General features: G+C 44.0%; 1 pseudogene; it reads left to right on the plus strand.

The window, feature by feature from the left end:
• The window catches only part of LOC149749648 (uncharacterized), a 133,339-nt pseudogene that overhangs the window by 76,621 nt on the left and 36,622 nt on the right, over positions 1 to 20,096 (plus strand).

Genomic DNA, 20,096 nt, shown 5'->3' on the forward strand with positions numbered 1-20,096 from the left:
ACTGGCCAAAAGACCAGATTAGAAAGGCTGCAGAGAAAGAAATACTGCTATAGATTGCCAGGAAGGGTGACCTGAAACGAGTGCTGAGGCTCCAGGGGGCAGGAGTCCCGGGCAGGAGACCCAGGATGGAGCTGCTCTCTGCAGCCAGAGCTGCGGGGGGTGCGAGCACACTGCCCCCAGGGGACCGAGCCTGGTGTACAGCCAGGAAGGTCGGTAGGGACTGGTAGAGGGCCTCTTGGTTTTCACAGGATGTCACGCATCACTCCCTTCTTTCTAGAGACATGGCAGATGTCTATTGAGCAAGTTAGATGGGCCAGGCACCATGGGAGGGACTTCATGTATATGAGCTCATTTATTTAATCCTCACTGCAGCTCTGTGAGTGGGCATTAGAATGGGGAAACTGAGGTTCAGAGAGGTTAAATTGATCTGCCCCACCTTTCCCAGCTAGGAAAGAAATAGAAGCAGGGTTTCAATCATTTCAAAAACGTCTACTAGGGACTTCCCTGGTGGCTCAGTGGTTAAGAATCTGCCTGCCAATGCAGGGGACACAGGTTCGATCCATGGTCCGGGAAGATCCCACATGCCGTGGAGCAACTAAGCCCGTGCGCCACAGCTACTGAGCCTGCGCTCTAGAGCCCGAGAGCCACAACTACTGAAGCCTGTGCGCCTAGAGCCCGCGAGCTACAACTACTGATCCCGTGTGCCTAGAGCCCGTGCTCCGCAACAAGAGAAGCCACCACGACGAGAAGCCCGCGCATCGCAACGAAGAGTAGCCCTGGCTCGCTGCAACTAGAGAAAGCCTGCGCGCAGCAGTGAAGACCCAGTGCAGCCAAAAATAAATAAATAAATTTATTTAAAAAAAAAACAAAAAACCTTCTACTAGACCGTCAGCTCTGTGAAGGTAGAGCCTGGGCCAGTCCTGCTCTGGGCTGACTGCCCCATTGCACAGCCAGCTACCTGGCACAGGCAGGATGGAGCGAATGAGCCAGTGAGGGCAGAGATGGTCCCCGGTCTGAGTGTTTCCCAGCCCACACCTGTGGTCTGGGTGCTCCACCTGGCCGGTTCTGTCTGCCCTGCCTGGGGGTTCTGCTTGCTGGTGGGGCAGACCTTGGGCTGACAGCACCCTTCTCCCTGCTCCCTGGACACTCTAGGCCCCAAAGAAACTATTGGGTCATGTGTTTTCCTTGGGCTTTGGTGATTCGCGATTCACGTTTGCGAGGAAGGAAAGAGAGTGACTCATGCTGATTTAATAAGCTTACGAATATTCTCAAGGATCGGCTGATAAATCGCAGGCTGGCAGCCCACTCCCCAACGCCTGCCAGCGCCAAGCGCTCAGAAATCACCAAGTTAAACAAGTCTGCAGAAAATTCAATCTCCCTAGCATTATTTTCCTTATTTGAGCTAATAGCACAAGGCGCCTCTCTTCTGGCAACGCGAGGTGCACCAGGGGGCCCCGCCGCCTGCCCTGGGGTCCTGTGGGAGAAGGAAAGCAAATGCTTCACATTCGGCAAGTTCCTGAGGGTTCGACAGCGATAAGAGCTGCTAAGACCTCCCAGGGTTTACCTTGCGCCCTTGGAACCAGCGGCTGAGCCCCTGGGGAGCCAGCCCTGTGCCCCAGTGCCTGAGTGATGGGGTAACGTGAGCAAGGCCCCTTCCCTGCAGAGTAATGAGAACAGGGCCGACAGCAGCCGTCCTGGCCTCTCTGGGCCGTGTCAGGACTAACACGCCTCGGTCAGGCCCGCTGAGCTCAGGTTACTCGATGTAAACAAGTGAAGGTGCAACGTGGCAGCCCAGAGGAGCAGGCCAAGGTGGCAGGGAATGCGTCATTTCAGATGCTCTCAGGTGACCGAGAGGATCCCTGACATCTAGCAGGTGTTGACATGGGGGTTAATCCTACTGGTTTATGGTTCTGTGCTGAGTCCCCACGTCCCTGTGCTCCAAGGCACTCAGACCAGTGGGCTGGAGAAGAAATTCCGAGATGCACTAGGCCAGCATCTGTGCAAAGATCCTGTTACTGTCTGTATGCTCTCAATTGGGACTGCATCCTTTCAGAAGTTCCTACAGTCCAAAGACGGGGGTAGGAGGGGTCAGGCCATGAGGAATAAGGGTGCCCTATTCAGATGCAAGTGATTTCCTAAGTCTGATCTCTCTTCTGTGAGTTCTTTGGTGTTCCCTCTCCATAATCCCTGAGCCCCTAGTGGGAAATTAAGCTCCATGCTGGGTCCGGCCAAAGGAACAGCGTTCTGCTGGAACAGGTTTGGTGAGTCTGGTACTGGACTAAGAGTGCAGTCTCCCCCTCACCGCCCCATTCCTCCCTCTTTCTATTCATCCAGTCATCCAAAAAATATTGATTAAACGTGATAATGTATGTAAAGCATTTAGCATCATGTCTGGCTCCATAAATGTTAGTTTTTATCATCATTAATATCATTGCTATTATTTGATATCTGTTGCATGCCAGGCAAAAAAGGTGAATAATGGTACAAACTGGTGAATGTGCTACATGAGAGCTGGAAATCATCGAGACAGTCTAACTTTGCCCCTCATACTGCAGATGGGCGTAGTGAGGCCCCGAGAGATGAAGAGGCAGACTGACGGGGGTCTCACGGTGAGGGCGCAGCTGTGTCAACCCTAGCGCTCGGGGCCCCCTCTGCCGTGGCGTGCGGCTGTCACACTGGGGTGGGGCAGTCTGAAGGAGCTTCGGAACCCGCCTGGGGAGGGTGGGTTTTAAGATGAGCTTCGGAATAAGAGTAGGAATGAGACCCGCAGGAGAGAAGGGGCAGAGTGCAGCCTGGCCTGGCACAGCGTGGAGAAGGAGGCTACCGGCGGAGAAGGACAGCGGGAGAGGTACCACAGCCGTCTGTGTGGCATCATTTGAGGAGTCCTGAGGAGGCTGCATTGTCCCCAGATCATTCTGTCATTACCAGCAGGTGCTTCTTTCTGGCACGTGCAAATCAGGACTGTTGGGGTTAGGGCTCAGCTCAGCCTGCCTTTGCTCATGCTCAGTGAGGGCCCGTGGGTCCAGGCTGCAAGTCACAGGCCAGGAGTGGGTTCCTCTGGGAGAGGAAACCCATTCAGTCATAATTTGCCATTCACCCCTTGCATTTGTTTCCTTGGGCTGTTGTAGCAAATCACCAGGAAGCTGGTGGCTTAAAAGAACAGAAATTTATTCTTCCACCGTTCTGGAGGCCAGAAGTTCAAAATCCAGGTGTTGGCAGGGTTGGTTCCTTCTAGAGGCTCTGAGAGAGTATCTGTTCCATGCCTCACTTGTAGCTTCTGGTGGCTGCCGGCAGCCCTGGACTTTCCTTGGCTTGGAGCTGTGTAACTTGTCTCTGCTTCTATCCTCATGTGGCCTTCTCCTCTTCTGTCTGTATCTTCTCCTCTTCTTATAAAGATACTAGTCGTTGGACTTAGGGCCTGTTGATGAATGAATCCAGGATGGTCTTTTCTTTTTTTCTTCTTTTTTTTTTGCGGTACGCAGGCCTCTCACTGTTGTGGCCTCTCCCGTTGCGGAGCACAGGCTCCGGATGCACAGGTTCAGCGGCCATGTCTCACGAGCCTAGCCACTCCGCGGCATGTGGGATCTTCCCGGACCGGGGCACGAACCCGTGTCCCCTGCATCGGCAGGCGGACTCTCAACCACTGCGCCACCAGGGAAGCCCCCAGGATGGTCTTTTCTTAATTGCATCCACAAAGACCCTTTTTCCAAATAAGTTCACAGGTTCCAGGAGGACATATCTTATGGAGAGCCACCATTCCATCCACTATACCCCTAGAGCAGTGTGGAAGTATGGCTCAAGAGATGAGTCACAAGGTCACTTTTGATGGCATGAGGGGATAAGTCTGGTTGAGACACAGCACTGAGGGTACTAGGAAAATTCCCAGAAGTGTTTGGACCTTGGATGTAAGGGGTTTTTTTGAGACTGAGGGACCAGCTTAGAATTGTTGATCGGGGGCATATGGGCATCCAGCAGGGCCTGTTGACAGAGTCCACCATGTTGGGGATGGACCATTGTGACCGCCGCCTGCTCTTGGAATGGTCCAGAGCAATGCTTTTACACTGCTATTACACAGCACCTTACAATGATGGAAATGTTCTTTACTATCTGATCCATCTGTCACAGTGGTCACTAGCCACGTGTCTACTGAGCTTTTGAAATGTGACCAGTACAATGAAAGGACTAGAGTTTACTTCTATTTAATTTTACTTTATTAAATTTAAACTTAAGTAGACCTGTATGGCTAGTGGCTACCTACTGGCCAGCACATCCCAAATGTCTTGATGTGACCCTTTCCCCTCGTCTGCTCTTCATTTCACTATCAAAAATACATTTCATCATAAAGAGCTTAAATTCCTCTTTTGCTTTTTTATGTGTGTAATGCTTACTGTTTTAACTTTTGGCTGAGGGATAGAGGCCAGATGGAGTTGACTGGTTTTAGACCCAGTACAAGAAAACGTGGCTTGCTCTTTGAGTAACGGGAAAAGAGTAGTGTTTCCCTACGGACATTCTTGTAGCTGACAGTTGCCTGGTAGTTAATCCGGAGATGCAGCTAGAGAGGCCGTGGTGAAATCTATCCTCGCTGGCAACGAGGAGGTTGCCTGGAGAGGTTGCTGAGAGCCCGAGGAAACGGGTGATGGCCCGTGTCTACTCCTCTGGCCCATGTTTGGGGGTCTATGAGTTTGGGCTTCTTTGCTCAAAAAGAAACTTCTTTTCATGGCTTCTGGAAAGCCATAGATACAATTTGGGTCTCATAGAGCTATTTCTCCCAAACTCCTCCTTGTATTCCTGCTTCCCCAGATGGGATACTGCACACTGTCTTTCTTTAGAGTTAGGATATTTATTTTTGCACACTGTTTAGACATGGTCTTAAGCAACACTTCATTTATTTACACACTTGCATGTTTTGGACCCTCTGGATGAAAAATAAAGCATTTTCCTGAGAGCAGAAAATCTCAAAGGAGGCAGTTCTCGGGGTGATGGGGTCTGCGTTGGTGGGACACGTGTGGGCTTACAGCTCATCTTTCCTCTTTCTCCTTGCTTCTTTCTTGCCTGTGCTAATCAGACCCGGTGGCTTTGGGTCTTGAAGCTCAATCTGCTTGCCTGCCTCAGTGCTCACGCTCGACGGGAACTCAGGGGTCTCAGCTGGAAGTCATAGGGCAGACACAGAAGAAGGTTCTGGCAATGCAGGAAGAGCAGCCTGTTTTAGGTGGGGAGTTGTGCTCAGGGTCACGCTAACACCGCACTGCGTACATGTAAGACACAAACGAGGGATTTAGAGGTGAGGAGTCTAATGAGTGTTGCTAGGCAACTTTTCAGCTGGGCCTGGAGGTAACATAATCTCTGGGAGCAGCCTGGTAGGAGGGCCTCCTAAGGACAGAGCTGAACTTCAGAACCAGTGCCTTCTGTGCCGGTGCCCGCCAGCGCTGCCTCTGGGAGGGAGCGGGAAAGGTCAGTGGAGCTGTGTTACATAAGCCGCTTGGGTGACTGATGCATCCATGGATTCTTTATTTGTTACGTCCTCTTTTTCTTATGTATCTACTTGTACGCCACCTTGTACAGAAGGGCATCTGAGGTGGTTTCAGAAATATAGCTGCTGTTACAGGATAAACATTAAATAAGGGAAGAAACTGGGGCAAAGGGAAAAGAAGGGTAAGGAAACGGGTGCAACTGGTCATTTGACAAGTCTCTGTTGAGTATTGATTGTGTGCCTGGCTGTGTAGGTAGAGCAGTGAACCAAACAGCCACAGTTCCTGCTCTCCTAGAACTTACGGTCTCATAGGAGAGGTGTGAAGAAAAAAAAAACCCACGGGTCCAGTGCTCTTACCGGGGGTAGGCTACAAATTAGATTCTGAGACTCCTAGTGGCCAAGGCAAGAGGGGACCACAATTACGCGGGGCTGGGTGTATTCTCAGTGTTGTGCTGGTAACAATAGAGCAACAGTAATGAGCTTCGTCCTCCTGTCCTGGACGTGCAGACCATGGCACAGTGCCCTTCTGCCCCTATGCAGAGACGCCCTTAGCCTCCCCTTCACTGCCAGCCTCCTGGCTGGGTTCCAAGAGTCAGCCCAGATGTCCTGGGAGGCTGCCCGTAAGTGAAGGACTTGAGCACTTTGGGCCCAGTGAGCTCCAGAACTCTCCCTGCACCTTCCCACACCGTGTCTTAGGCCAGACCATCCCTGCCCCAGGATGCCAGTTATCTCTGTTGTTGTCACTGTTTTCTCCCTTACCTATTTAGGGCTCTCCGTTGTTTTCAACGTGCCCTTTACTGGCAGCATTTCACTTGATTCTCCCAGCAACACTTGTGAACTAGCCATGATTTTAGCCATTTGACAACAAAAGGAAACAAAGACACAGAAGGGCAAAGCAGTTTGCCTGAGGTCCCACAGCTTCATGACTCCACTTTGACCCTATTTTTTTTTTTTTTTTTGCGGTACGCGGGCCTCTCACTGTTGTGGCCTCTCCCGTCGCGGAGCACAGGCTCCGGACGCGCAGGCTCAGCGGCCATGGCTCACGGGCCCAGCCGCTCCGCGCCATGTGGGATCTTCCCAGACCGGGGCACGAGCCCGCGTCCCCTGCATCGGCAGGCGGACTCTCAACCACTGCACCACCAGGGAAGCCCTATCTTTGACTTCCTCCAATTTGGTATTCATTATTATGCTTTCTATAGCCGGAGCCCCACTTGCTTATACACTCTGGAGAAGCCTGATCCTTCAGCCCCCGGCGTCTCTTTGGGAGGCAGGTGGAATGTCATTAGCCGCTTCCATCAGCAGGCCAGGGTCTTCCCGTCATCCCAGGGACGGGTGGGATGGCTTGCTCTTTGAGTAAAGATACTGGCAGGTAGGAATCCATCCTTCCAAGGCAGCCCTTTTGTTTGTCTATTTATTTATTCATTCATTCGTTCAACAAATATTTCTTGAGCATGTCAGGTGTTGTGTGTTAACCACCCATCATCCCTGCTGTCGAGGAGCCCAAGGTTTAGTTGAGGAAGAGGGATCAGTACACGTGAGATTTGAGTAGAGTGAGAGAGGTTTGAGCATGAGGTAGAGTGCTAATCATCAGAGCAGAGATAAAAACATAAGCAGGCTAAATGCATCCTGACTGTTTAACGGCTTTTTATGTCCTGGCCACAGAACTCCCCTCATCCTGAGCGCCCCTCCACAGGGCTCACTCTGTTTGGGCAAAGTCCACCTTAAGGTGCAAGGGTTCAGAATGCAGTACACCTTGTACAAGTTAGCCATACAGAAGCAAGAAGGGCCTCACCTCCTTTGTTCTTGGAAGTGTACTTCTATTCATGCAACCTTAATTTGTAGCAACCTAGTGGTATAAGAGAGAGCCTAGAACAGGTACGCCTGCGATACTAGCCTCTTGTACAAGCAGTGCTTCCCAAGTGGGCCATGCTGAGGAACGCTGAGGGTGTCTTTCTCAAGGACATGAAGGCAAGTGCCTTGTGTGTGCTCCAATACTGAATGCTACCCATTCTCAGGTTACACGAGCAGTGCTCTTGGATGGATTTCAACATTTTGATCCCTCTTTAAAGAAAGCAACCACAGCTATTCCAATTATGAATTCTGTAATACCGTTTTGCAGCCATTGGGGTGGGAGATGACTGGGCCATTGTGTTATCATTCCATGCGTCTCCCAGAGATAGAGACCTGCATAAGTAAAACCATATTTCTGTTTTCCAAGATCCAAGGTACCAATCCCAGGGACTGTCAGGCAGGCTCAGGAAGCAGCACGTGGGGAACATTCTCAGACTTGGTAAGTGGCTGGCCCGCTGATAGAGGAGATTAAGGTGCTTTTGATCTCTTTGCCCCTAATGGCAACGTCTCTAGTTTTTAAAGTGACCCGGGAAAGTCTTCCTTTGAACAGCCAAGAGATTGCTTCAAGAAAAGCAAGCCCTATTCTAGACAGACTGTCAGGGAAGTTATGCTGCTAAATTGTAAATGTGGTTACATGAAGTTTTCCTTCCAGTTCCTTAAGATCGTGGGTTTGGCCTTCAGATCCATTAGTTGCTGACCCACAGTGCACTGGGGCTCCCCACTCCCTCCTCAAGTCAGGCTGTCTGTGGAGGCCCCCCTGGGCCTCAGGGGCTCTCACTGGCCAGCCCCGTCTTCCCTCTGCATTTGCCCAAGGACTCACCTGCAGGCTCGTCCTACTTAGGGCCATCGCTCTGCTGCCACACTCTGCAAACCTCCATCCAGTCTTGGCCTTCTGCCCATTATATTGGGTGGGTGGACTGGAGAGAGTGTTCTCCTGAAGACAGTAGGGCGATGTGAGGGCATTCTGGTGACATGAAATGTGGGAGTGGCACTTGTGGAGGATTTGTGTGAAAAAATGGTTGTGTGTGTGCGTGTTGCTCTGACCTTGGATGTGTGGAGAGCTATATGAATTAGTCAGAACTTAGATGTCAGATCATCGGCATAAGAAAATTTAGTTTAAGTCAATATTTAACCTCTCACTCACTCTTTTATGAAATGGAGGTAAAGAGTAGACTCCAGAGTCCAGACTGCTTTGATTCAAGTCTTAGTTTCTCTAGTTAGCAGCTCTGTGGCCTTGGTCAAGTCATTTTATTCCTCTGAATGTGAATTTCCTCATCTGGAAAACAGTATCTAGTTCATCGAGTTGTGACAAATAAAATCATGCATATATAAGATAGTGCCTGTTTTACCTGCTGTGTGCCCAGATGTTTGTTGTTATAGTTATTCTAATGTTAACCATTCCTTCATTGATTGCACACAAATTCTTTTTTTCTTTAAAGTATTTATTTATTTATTTTTACATCTTTATTGGAGTATAACTGCTTTACAATGGTGTGTTAGTTTCTGCTTTATAACAAAGTGAATCAGTTATACATATACATATGTTCCCATATCTCTTCCCTCTTTGCACACAAATTCTTTACCCCATTACTGTTCATAAGCTCTATGTGCAAGGAGCTGTGGGACTAAAGGAAAAGGGTAAGATTTTATGACAATTTCACTAGAAAAGAATAAATGTACAAAAAGTAAATTTGTGTCAAAAATCTTATAAATACATACCAAAAGCGAGAGATTATTAGTTATTCATATTTAATGAGGGCTTTTGCATGGGCTGTAAACAGTTGCAAGAGAACGTTGCACCCTAACGGTAAGAACAAGCCAGACTGTTTACAAAATCATGTATTTTTAAGTGTGTCAGAGAGCTGAGGACACAGGATAAACTGATGAATTAAAATCCAAAGGGTGACAGCCCCTCCAAGAAGAGATGGGACATGTGATTGTTTCACCTTGTGCTGAGCTGCAGGAAGAAGAGGTAGCCATCACAGAAGCAAGTGAGAAGAAAACAGCTGAAGTTGGAATGAACTTTTAAGAGCCAAGTGTGGGCTAGCATAACAGTTTAGAATTCTTGGAAGCCCCAGACCCAAGAGGTGTCTTCCTACTCACTTTTGTCCATGGGCTTCTACTGAGTGCTCACAAGGAAGATTGGGGGCAGGACAGGAGAACAGAGAGAAAACTCTCTGTGGTGCAGGTACACAGGACCTGCCCAAGTCTGTAGTTAAAGCGGGAGAACCAATAAAAACTCTCCCATTTCCTGACCTTTCAGGAATAAGAGGCAGAACTTATTTGCCACTGGGAGAGGGTAGGAGTGTTGAGAGACCTTCACCCTTGAGGAATTATCAGACAGAGACTGTAAAATAACTGTCATAAATATGTTAAAGGATCTAGTGGGAATCGTGGGCAACATGGATGAACAGATAGAGAATTTTAGCAGAGGTATGAAAAGTATAAAAAAAAGGTCTAAATGGAAAAACTGGAAATGAAAAACAGGATGTCAGGCATGAAAATTCTGTTGGTGAATTTAGGAGATTGGATACAACAGAGGAAAGAATCAGTAAAGACATGTCAATAGAAATCATCCAAACTGAAACGAAAAGAGTAAAAAAATGAAACAGAGCATTTGCGATCTAAGGGATAACACCGAAAGGTCGAACACACTTGTAATTGGAATCCTAGAAAAAGAAGGTGAGAGAGAAGACGGCAGAAAAAAATATTTGAAGAGATAGGGACCAAACATTTTCCCAAACTAATGGAAAAAAAAAATCAAGCCACCAAAGGTCTAAGAAGCTTGGAGAATCTCAGCTGGAATCGTAGTCATATTGCTGGAAAAGGATGAAGATAAAATATTTCTGTTAGATTTATCATAGACATAGAAGAACAATGACAAGAATGGTAATTGACTTTTCATCATAAATAATAGAGGTCAGAGGCAATGGAATGTCGTCTTTAGAGCGCTGCATGGAAAAACAAACAAAACTTGTCAACCTGGAAACCTATATCCAGTGAAAATATACTTCAGAAATGAAATAAAGACATATTCACACAAACAAAAGCTGAAAAAATCCATCTCCAGAAGAGCAGAAAATGCTAAAAGCAGTTCTATAGGCTAAAAGAAAATGATTTCAGAAGAAAACCTGTTCCTACAGAAAGGACTGGTATGAATGAAGAACCCCAGAAAGAGTGAATAGGTCTATAAATTAAAAGTACCTTTAAAACTCTTTAAAGATAATTGGTCAGTTAAAGTAAAAACAATAACAAAGGAATATGGAGGCTTATAGTCTTTTAGAACTAAAACCTGTGGTGACTAAGAGCACAAAGGGTGGAAGTGTTGTAATTGGAAATATACCGTTATTAGTTCTTAAACTATGCAGGAAGTAGTAAAATATTTTTTGCAAGTTAACTGATAGATTAAAGGCAAACATGTAATCTCTAGAGAAATCGTTAAAATATGATACAAATAAGCATGCCTAGCATGTCAATAGGGGAAGTGAAATGAAATACTAACAATATTTGTTTCATTACAAAAATTCAGGGTAGGAGTAACAGGAAAACAAAGGGTGTAAAGGACTAGTAAGAATCAAATCCAAATTTGGTACATTTAAAATCAAAGTATTGAGGCTTCCCCGGTGGCGCAGTGGTTAAGAATCCGCCTGCCAATGCAGGGGACATGGGTTCCAGCCCTGGTCCGGGAAGATCCCACATGCCGCAGAGCAACTAAGCCTGTGTGCCACAACTACTGAGCCTGCGCTCTAGAGCCCGAGAGACACAACTGCTGAGCCCGTGTGCCACAATTACTGAAGCCCGTGCGCCTAGAGCCCATGCTTCGCAACAAGAGAAGCCACCGCAATGAGAAGCCCACACACCGCGACAAGGAGTAGCCCCCACTCACCGCAACTAGAGAAAGCCCGTGCGCAGCAACGAAGACCCAACACAGCTAAAAATAAAAATAAGTAAATAAATAAATTTATTTTAAAAAATCAAAGTATATAAATAATTGAATTATATGTAAATGGATTAACCTTCCCAATTAAAAAGCAGGGATTGTCAGATTGGATAAGAATGCAAGACCCAACCATACGTGGTTTATAAGAAATACACTTTAAATATAAAGTCACAAATAGAAGGAAGGTAAAAGATTGGGAAAAGATACCATGCAAACACTGGGCGTAAGAAAACAGTTGAAGCAATACTAATATCAGAATGAGCAGACTTCAAGACGATACAAAGATAAAAGGTGCATTTTATAGTGGCATTAAGTGTTAATTAATCAAGAAGATATAAAAATCTAAAATTTGTCCCTAATAACAAAGCTCCAAAATACATGAAACAAAAATTGACAGAACTAAAGCTGAATCACAGCTGAGGAATGTAAGACCCTTCTCTTTGCAATTGATATATTGAAAGATTGGTGACTATATGGAAAATTTGAACAATGCCAATAACCTGATCTAATTTACATTTATCCAACACTCCACCCAACAAAAGCAAAAGCAAAAGCAAAATGCACGTACTTCTCAAGTGTACATGGAGCATTCCTCAACATAGACCATAAACCAAACCATAAAACAAATCTAAATAAATTTATAAGCATTGAATTTCTAAGTATGTTCTCTGAACGAAATAGAATTAAAGTAGAAATCAGCAACAAGATACATACAAAATTTTTCAAATATTTGGAAATTAAACAGTATAGGACTAAATAATCCATGAGTCAAAGAAGGAGTCACAGGGAAATTAGAAAATATTTTAAAATTAATGATAATGAAAAGATGACATCAAAATTTGTGGGATGCATAATTTTTAAAGGGAAATGTATAGCTTTAAATGCTTATCTTAGGAAATAAGGGTGCAAGATCAATTACCTTTGCTTGCACCTTAAAAGTTAACAAGAGCTGAGCTAATTAAACCCAAATAAGAGTGGAAATCAATGAAATAGAAAACAAATAATAGAGAAAATCAGCAAAGACTAATGTTGGTTTGTTAAAAAGATTAATAAAATTGATAAATACCTAGGAAAATTTATTATTTAATGGATAAAGAATTTCAGTTTTGCAAGATGAAAAATTCTGGAGATTGGTTATACAACAATGTGAATATACTTAACACTCTTGAACTATAGACTTAGAAATGGTTCTGAGGGTAAATTTTATGTTATGTATTTTTTAACCACAACAAAAAATTATAAAAAGGAAAAAGTGAGAAGACACAAATTATTAATACCAGGAATAAAAGGGGACCATTACTAAAGACATTAAAAGGATAAAGAGGTGATGTTATGAACAACTCTACAGCAGTAGTTCTACAGAACATCCAATTTCTACAAAGTATCCAACATTCAAAAAAATCCAAGTCATCAGTGACTTGGATGAAAGGGACACATTACTTGAAAAACATAGCTTACAAAACGGACACAAGAAGAAACAGCAAATCTAAACCATATATTCGCTAAAGACATTGGTAATTAAACAACTTCCCACAAATGTCCAGGCTCAGATAGTTTTTCTGGTGAACACTTTCCAATATTTAAGGAAGAACTAATATCAATTTTACACAAACTCTTTCAGAAAATAGAATATTAGGGAATACTTCCTAACTTATTTTGAGTACAGCATTACTTTGATGCCAATACAAGACAAGGACATTACAAGAAAAGAAAATTACAGAGCAAAGTCCCGCATTAACATAGGTATAAAAATCTTTAAGAAAATGTTAGCAAATGCAATCAACAATGTACAGAAAAGGGTAGAGTCCATCCCAGGAATGTAAAGTTGATATAATATTAAAAATCAATCAGTATAATTCACCACATTAACTACAGAAGAAAATAATATTTCCATAGATGCAGAAAAAGCTATGGATGAATTTCGACATCTATTCATGATAAAGACTCAGCAAACTAGGCACAAAAGGGAGCTTTCTCAACCTGACTAATAGCATCTACAAAAAACCTACAGCTGACATACTTCCTGGTGACTGAATTCTTTCTTTCAGAGGTTGAAGACTAAGTGAGGATGACTCTTTTACAACTTTTATTCAACACTTTACTGGAAGTCTTAGACAAGGCAATGATATAAGCAAAAGAAATAAAGGACATACAGATTGGAAAGGAAGAAGTAAAACTGTCTTTACTTACAGGTGACATGATTTTGTACAAAGAAACTCCTAAGGATTTTTTTTAAAAATGAGTAGAAATAATAATTTATTTTGCAACAGTGAAAGATATAACAAAGTTATGGTTCCACATACTAGAAATGAACAGTCGACATTGAAAATTTTTAAATAACATTTACTATAGCATAAAAAAATCAAATACTTAGGGATAAATTTAATGAAGGATGCATAAGACTGAAACTTTAGAACATTGCTGACAGAAATTTGAGAAGATCTAAATAAATGAAGAGATGTACCAAGTTTATGAATTGGAAGACTCGCTATTATTAAAATGTCAATTCTCCCAAATTGGTCAATCCCAACTGAAAGCCCACAAAGTGGGCCTTTTTTCCTTTGACAAAGTGGTTTTAGAATTTATATGGAAAGACAAAAAGGGCTATAATAACCGAACAATATTAAAAAGATAAAACAAATTTGGAAGACTTACTGTACCTTATTACAAGACTGACTACACAGCTATAGTAATCAAGACAGGGTAGTATTGATGAAGAATGGATAAATGGTTAAGTGGAACAGAATGGAGTCTATACATAGACCTACAGATACATGGTCCAAAGATTTTTGATGACAGTATCAAGGAAATTCAATAGGGAAAGAAAATCTCTTCAACAAATTGTATGGGAACAATTGGTTATCCATTTGGAAAACAAAAACAAAAACAACCTTGGCTTCTATCTCTAATCATCTATAAAAATCAATTCAATATAGGTCATTGACCTAAACATAAGAGCTAAAGCAATAAAATGCCTAGAAAAAAAAATAAGAGAGTTTTTGTGAACTTAGGGTAGACAAAGATTTCTTAGAGAGGTCACAGAAAACACAGGCCATAAAAACAAAACTTGGTAAACTGGATTTCATCAAAATACTAAATTTAGGCTCATCAAAAGACATTGTTAAGGAAATGAATAGGCTGACACATATGTCTGACAGAAGACTTGCATCCAGAGTATAAAAACTCTTACAATTCAACAATAAAAAGACAATTCAGTTAAAAATGGGCCAAAACAATTTTAGTAGAAACGTCACTAAAGAAGATATTCAGATGTATATCACCTGAAAAAGTGTGCACCTGAAAAAGTGTTCAACATCATTAGGTTTCAGGGAAATGCAAGTTAAAGTTACAGTGAGTTACTGCTAGTTATGCACTAGAGGTTATCCACTGAAAGGGTTAAAGTGAAAAAAATTGACAATGTGAAATATGAGAGAGGATGTGGAGGGACTGGAACTCTCCGGCATTGCTGGTGGGAGTATAAAATGATATAACCACTTTGGAAAACTGGCACCTTCTTAAAAAGTTAAAAATACATTTATCCTGTGACCTAGCAATTCCACTTTTAGATACTTACCTGAGAAAAATGAAAATACATTTTCACAAAAATTTTTCATAGAAATGTTCATAGCAACGTTATTCATAAAATTCTGAAACTGGAAGACAGCCCAGGTGTCCACCAGCAAAGAATGAATGGATGAACACACTGTGGTACAGTCATGACAGAATACCAAGTAATATAAAGGAAGGAGTTTCCAATACACACAGTGTCATGGGTGAATCTCAAAACCCTGATGAGTGAATGAAGCTGGTTACAAAAATATGTGTACTATGTGGTCGATTTGCAAGAAATTCTAGAGTAGGAAAAACTAACCTATGGTGATAGGAATCAGATAAGCAGTTGATTCTGGGGGTGGAAAATTGAGAAGGGGTGTGGGGAACTTTCTGGATGAGAGAAATGTTCCATGTCTTTGTATATATTCTTCAGGATGGATTGAACAAAACACTTAAAACCTGAGCATTTCACTTTCTGTAAATTATATACTAATAAAAAATGTGGGATAAAAAATCATTTTCTTTCACTGGACTTCAAATCCCAGTTAGCAGATTTGAAAGTACTATATTTAAAATAACCCAATGATATAACTTATATTTTGATGGGAAAATGCTATGATAAAACTATTGGAAGCTTTGAGTTCACTTTTTTTTTTTAATAAATAAATTTATTTATTTATTTATTTTTGGCTGAGTTGGGTCTTTGTTGCTGCATGCAGGCTTTCTCTAGTTGCGGCGAGCAGGGGCTACTCTTCATTGCGGTGCTCGGGCTTCTCATTGCGGTGGCTTCTCTTGTTGCGGAGCATGGGCTCTAGGCACACAGGCTTCAGAAGTTGTGGCTCGCAGGCTCTAGAGCACAGGCTCAGTAGTTGTGGCTCACGGGCTTAGTTGCTCCGTGGCATGTGGGATCTTCCCGGACCAGGGCTCGAACCTGTGTCCCCTGCATTGGCAGGCGGATTCTTAACCTCTGCGCCACCAGGGAAGCCCTGAGTTCACTTTTGACAAAGGTGGTAAATTCAGACAACATTATGATCTAATAAACTTTATATTGTAAAAATGAAAAAAAAACCCAAGTATTGGAAACCTAATTTGAACTATTTCACAAGAGCTACATCCTTTAAGCCTGTTCTCTAGCAGCAGCTATTCTCAAACCCAGATCTGCTCACTCAGCCTTCACTTGGGGGGAGGCGAGGCTGGCTTGCAGGTGAGAGGCAGCCTCCGCCTGCCTCATGGTGAGTGGGCACTGTGTCCACAGAAATGAACTTCAGTGGTATCTGTATATTATCTGCTGCTGAATCTGGAGTTTATGAAACACTGTTCACCAGAGTTCAGAAGCTGGTGAGTCGTCTTGGTTATCTCTTTGAGGAGCCCAATGTATCCCTCTCACCAATCTGTGACATCAAAGATTCGGTTTCATTGCAGAATTCTCTGGCATGATTGGCGTCAGTTTGGCTCCCCTTGGGAAGGGTTTGGAAAACAATGATGACTCAGAGCTCCGCTGAGGAGCATCTAACCCACCTTCCTCCTCCACGTGGCTTAGCCTAGAGAAGGAGGGGGCAGGGGGACCTGGCCCCCATGGGAAGTAGGCTCAGAGGCCTTGCAGAGATTTGGGGCTAAGCCCTCCATCCTGCCTATGGGAACAAACCTCTCAACCTAGGCTGGGAAGGGTAGGGTTTATTTGCTTGCTCTCCTTGCTTTTTTGGTCTTTGGTGATAGTTTTCATTGACTGTGGAGTAAAACTACACTCCTTTCCTGAACCGGTCAGGGTCAGTTTTGATTCTGGGTTCTCCTTTTCCCATCCTTTTATTAAAGAGAAATGAGGATGGTTCCTTATCAGGTTCTTAGGTGAGAGTATATTTCTGTTTGTTCTGCTTCCCATGTTTTCCTTGCTAGAGTAAATTTTCTTTTCCTAAAATAATATAAATTTTAATTTGTTTACATGTTTTTAAACCTAAGGACGTGAGTTAAATTTTATTTGTAGACAAAAACGGAATGAAAGATTGCATCCCTACTTGTTTTTCTGCTCCCTGGCATACATTTTGGAAGTTAAAAATCTGGGTTGTTCCTTCTCGTGCTAACAATTCCCATCTCACTAAATCATGGCACAGATGCGAAGTTTCAGTTTAATTTGGATTCTGGTATTATGCTTACAGAGGTAAATGAAGACCCAGGCTTCGTAAATCTTTTTTGTTTTTCCACTTTTATTTTTACACGTAGCTAGACTCAAAGTTTATGTCCATTTAGCTGACCTTTTCCGTAATAAGAGCTATTTTATAAGGCAGCAGAAGTGAAAGTTATCAGCAAGGCTGGGTAATGTAAAGTATTTATGAATGAACGTGCAAAAACCAACCTGGGGGTGTAAAATATGGGGCTGTGCTCAGTCAGAACTGCTTGTGACTTGAGCCTTCTTTGCAGTAAAGCATAATTCATGGTGCTGTTAGCCCTTAAAACAGGAAATAATATACCCATTTAACTTAATCACAATTTATATTACATGTGCATATTTCTAAACAAATGTTGTAGATGGAGAGTTTGGTAGCAATAATATTTATGAATTACACTTTTAGTTAGCAAAGGAAATGTGTGACCTCTTACATTTGGTTTGACATTTGAATTTGGTGTTCAGTGTATTTGACAGGGGTGATGGATTCTCATTAGCTCAACGTATAAACAGGAAATGCTTCCTCGGTGAACAGTTATTAATGTGGGACATCTCTGAATTTGAATTTTTAGTTGCTTATTCTGGTCCAGACTGTGAAACTTATTTAAGCTCTCTCTTTAAAAAAATAAAAGGAAAAAGCAAGGTTTTAATTTTGTGGCTAGCGAACCTGAGCATATGCATGTCAGCCTCTAAAAAACGCAATGGTTCATGGGCAGGTGGCAAGTGAGGCTGCAGAGATCTCAGACGCAGGGAGCAGCCGGGGCAGCGGGTGGCCCCCACGTGGAGTTGGCTTGCCTTAATTTCTAAATAAGATAACCTATAGGAATTAGAACATGACGTGGGGGCAGATTGGAGTAAGCTCATACTTAACCTTTATCCACACCAGGATTAAAGCAGTTGGTGCAAAACGGGAATTGGAGCCCATTTGCAACATGGTTTAAGACAGCAATTTCATTTTGAGTTTTCAGCGCTAACTTGCTACTCTGCGACGATACCACAAAACAGGAGCTGGAGGAAAAGGTACGGGAAAGTTCAGAGTGGCATCCGACTTCTGATGGGAATGAGGAAAAACCAGGCCAGCGCGTGGGCCTGGGCCTGTGCTCGGCCTCTTCTGAGTAACGCTCAGAATCTAATTAGAAGTCAGTTAGAAACCCGGAAAGTGAAGCTGGCAGGCCCTTAATCTGAATTTCAGGTCTGCAGAGGGGGAAAGTAGCATTTTTATTGTTGGAGGTCAAAGTTTAAATTTAGTTTATATCAGATTACCAAAATATGCTTTCGGTAAGGTTAGATTCTCATGCTCGGCGAGAGTGGGACTGTAATGAAAGCAAACAGGGCCGGAGATAATCCCATTACAGATGAACTCTTCACTCGAACTTCAAACATTTGGGAACCATAATAATACCATCTCAGCAAGAAGATAAAGGCTGAGCATGCGGGAGCTGAGAGGGAACCTCGCTGACCACCCTATTTAACATACCCCCTTCCCCTATCCCAGGAGCACACGCTGCTCCTGCTTCCCTTACAGCATTTGGCAAAATGACTTTTTTATTAATTAGATTTTCTTCTACTTCTGCCCCTAAAATTTAAGCCCCACTGGGGTAGAGATTTTTTTTTTTTCCATTTTGTTCCCTACAGTATGCCCACCCTGTAGATCACAGCTAAAGCATTCACTAAAGAAGCACTCACTAAACATTGGTGGAATGAAGGAAGGAAGCTCACTTCCTCTGAGCAGAAAGGGAAGATTTTTAAAATCAAAGATTTTGAAACCAAGGTAGGGAGTCAGCCCCTTTGGGTTCTGAAAGAAGCGACGATTGCCCCAGAAGGAGGAAGGTGTCATCATTCCTGTGGGTTCTGGGAGGGAAGCTGCGAGTCTCAGATTGAAGGTTGCCAGCTCCAAGTCCATGAGAGCAGGAGCCATGCCTGCCCTGGTACCCGAGGCCTTGCACCCAGCTATGGATGTAGCTAGGGATAAAGCTGGACAGAATTACTGAGGAATTGGGTTGGAAGAGCCCTCAGCTGCACATCTGGGAGATCATGTGTGTCCTTGCCCCACACTCTCAGGACAGTGAATGAGTACAGGCTGAGCAGGACCAAGTGAACACCACCGGTCACAGACCGGACATGGATGGGGATGAACCGTCTGAGGGCTGAGAAAAGGAACTGGCAGGGAGGGATGCTTCTCTCTTCAGAGCTGGCTTTGCTATCCCTGAGTAGACTAGGAGTATAAACCCAACCAGGACATTCCTGGGCTTGCAACAAAATAAAGCGTCACCCTTTTCAGCTAACGATGTGCCTGTGGGAAAACCACGCTCCTTGCTTATTCCTCCTTTAGAAATCACATAAAATAGCCCAACTGCTTATGCCTGCAATGAAAATATTTTGCAAATTACCCTCTTTCCTCCTTCCCCCATGGAAATAATGCACAGCCTGTCCTCTGCCTTCTTCAAATACTCTCTTAAGAATATTGGTATGGGTCACTATTTTCATTTGGCCTCTCAAAACAAAACTTTGTTTATCAGTCTTGTAAACTCCAGATCCTAGCTCTCTCCTTCCAACCCCTGGTAGTGTTATCATTCTGCAAGACGGCAAGGTGGGAAGCCAGATGCTTCTGCAACAAAGACCAACTGTGCAAACCAACATGAGCTTGTCATTTACTCATTGAAGCCTCTGACAAAGGAGCGTGATGCCAGGCAGAGCTGGTCGCTCGCTGCCCTCAAGCAGCTTAGAAACCAGCTGGGAAGACAGCAGCCGCCATCTGTGTGCTTCCCAGTGAGGCGGGTTCACTTGAGGCGGGGGTGGCGACGGGAACCGACCTGGGTGTGGCATGAATACCACTCTGTGACCCCAGAGGTGAGCCTCTGCTCCCTGGTGGGGCTCCCAGACTTTGGAGAGGCTGCCTTTGGCTCAGCACCTGGGGCAGAGAGCAGTCTGGCTGTGAATCATTCCCCACAGAACCGGTCCTTGGAAGGGAAACCAAAACCTGTCCTTTGCAGAGGCAGTGTTCAGGCTGATGTGCAGACTCTCGTTGACCAGTGCCACCTTCTGAAGAGAAGGAGGTGCAGCAGGCAGAGCTCAGGAAGCACTTCTGAGCATCTACTGAGTGCCAGGCTCTTTCCTAGACC

Source organism: Delphinapterus leucas, chromosome 3 (genome assembly GCF_059928025.1).
Source record: "Delphinapterus leucas isolate spDelLeu-1000000601 "Yukka" chromosome 3, BTC_Dleu_Yukka2, whole genome shotgun sequence".
Classification (NCBI taxonomy): domain Eukaryota; kingdom Metazoa; phylum Chordata; class Mammalia; order Artiodactyla; family Monodontidae; genus Delphinapterus; species Delphinapterus leucas.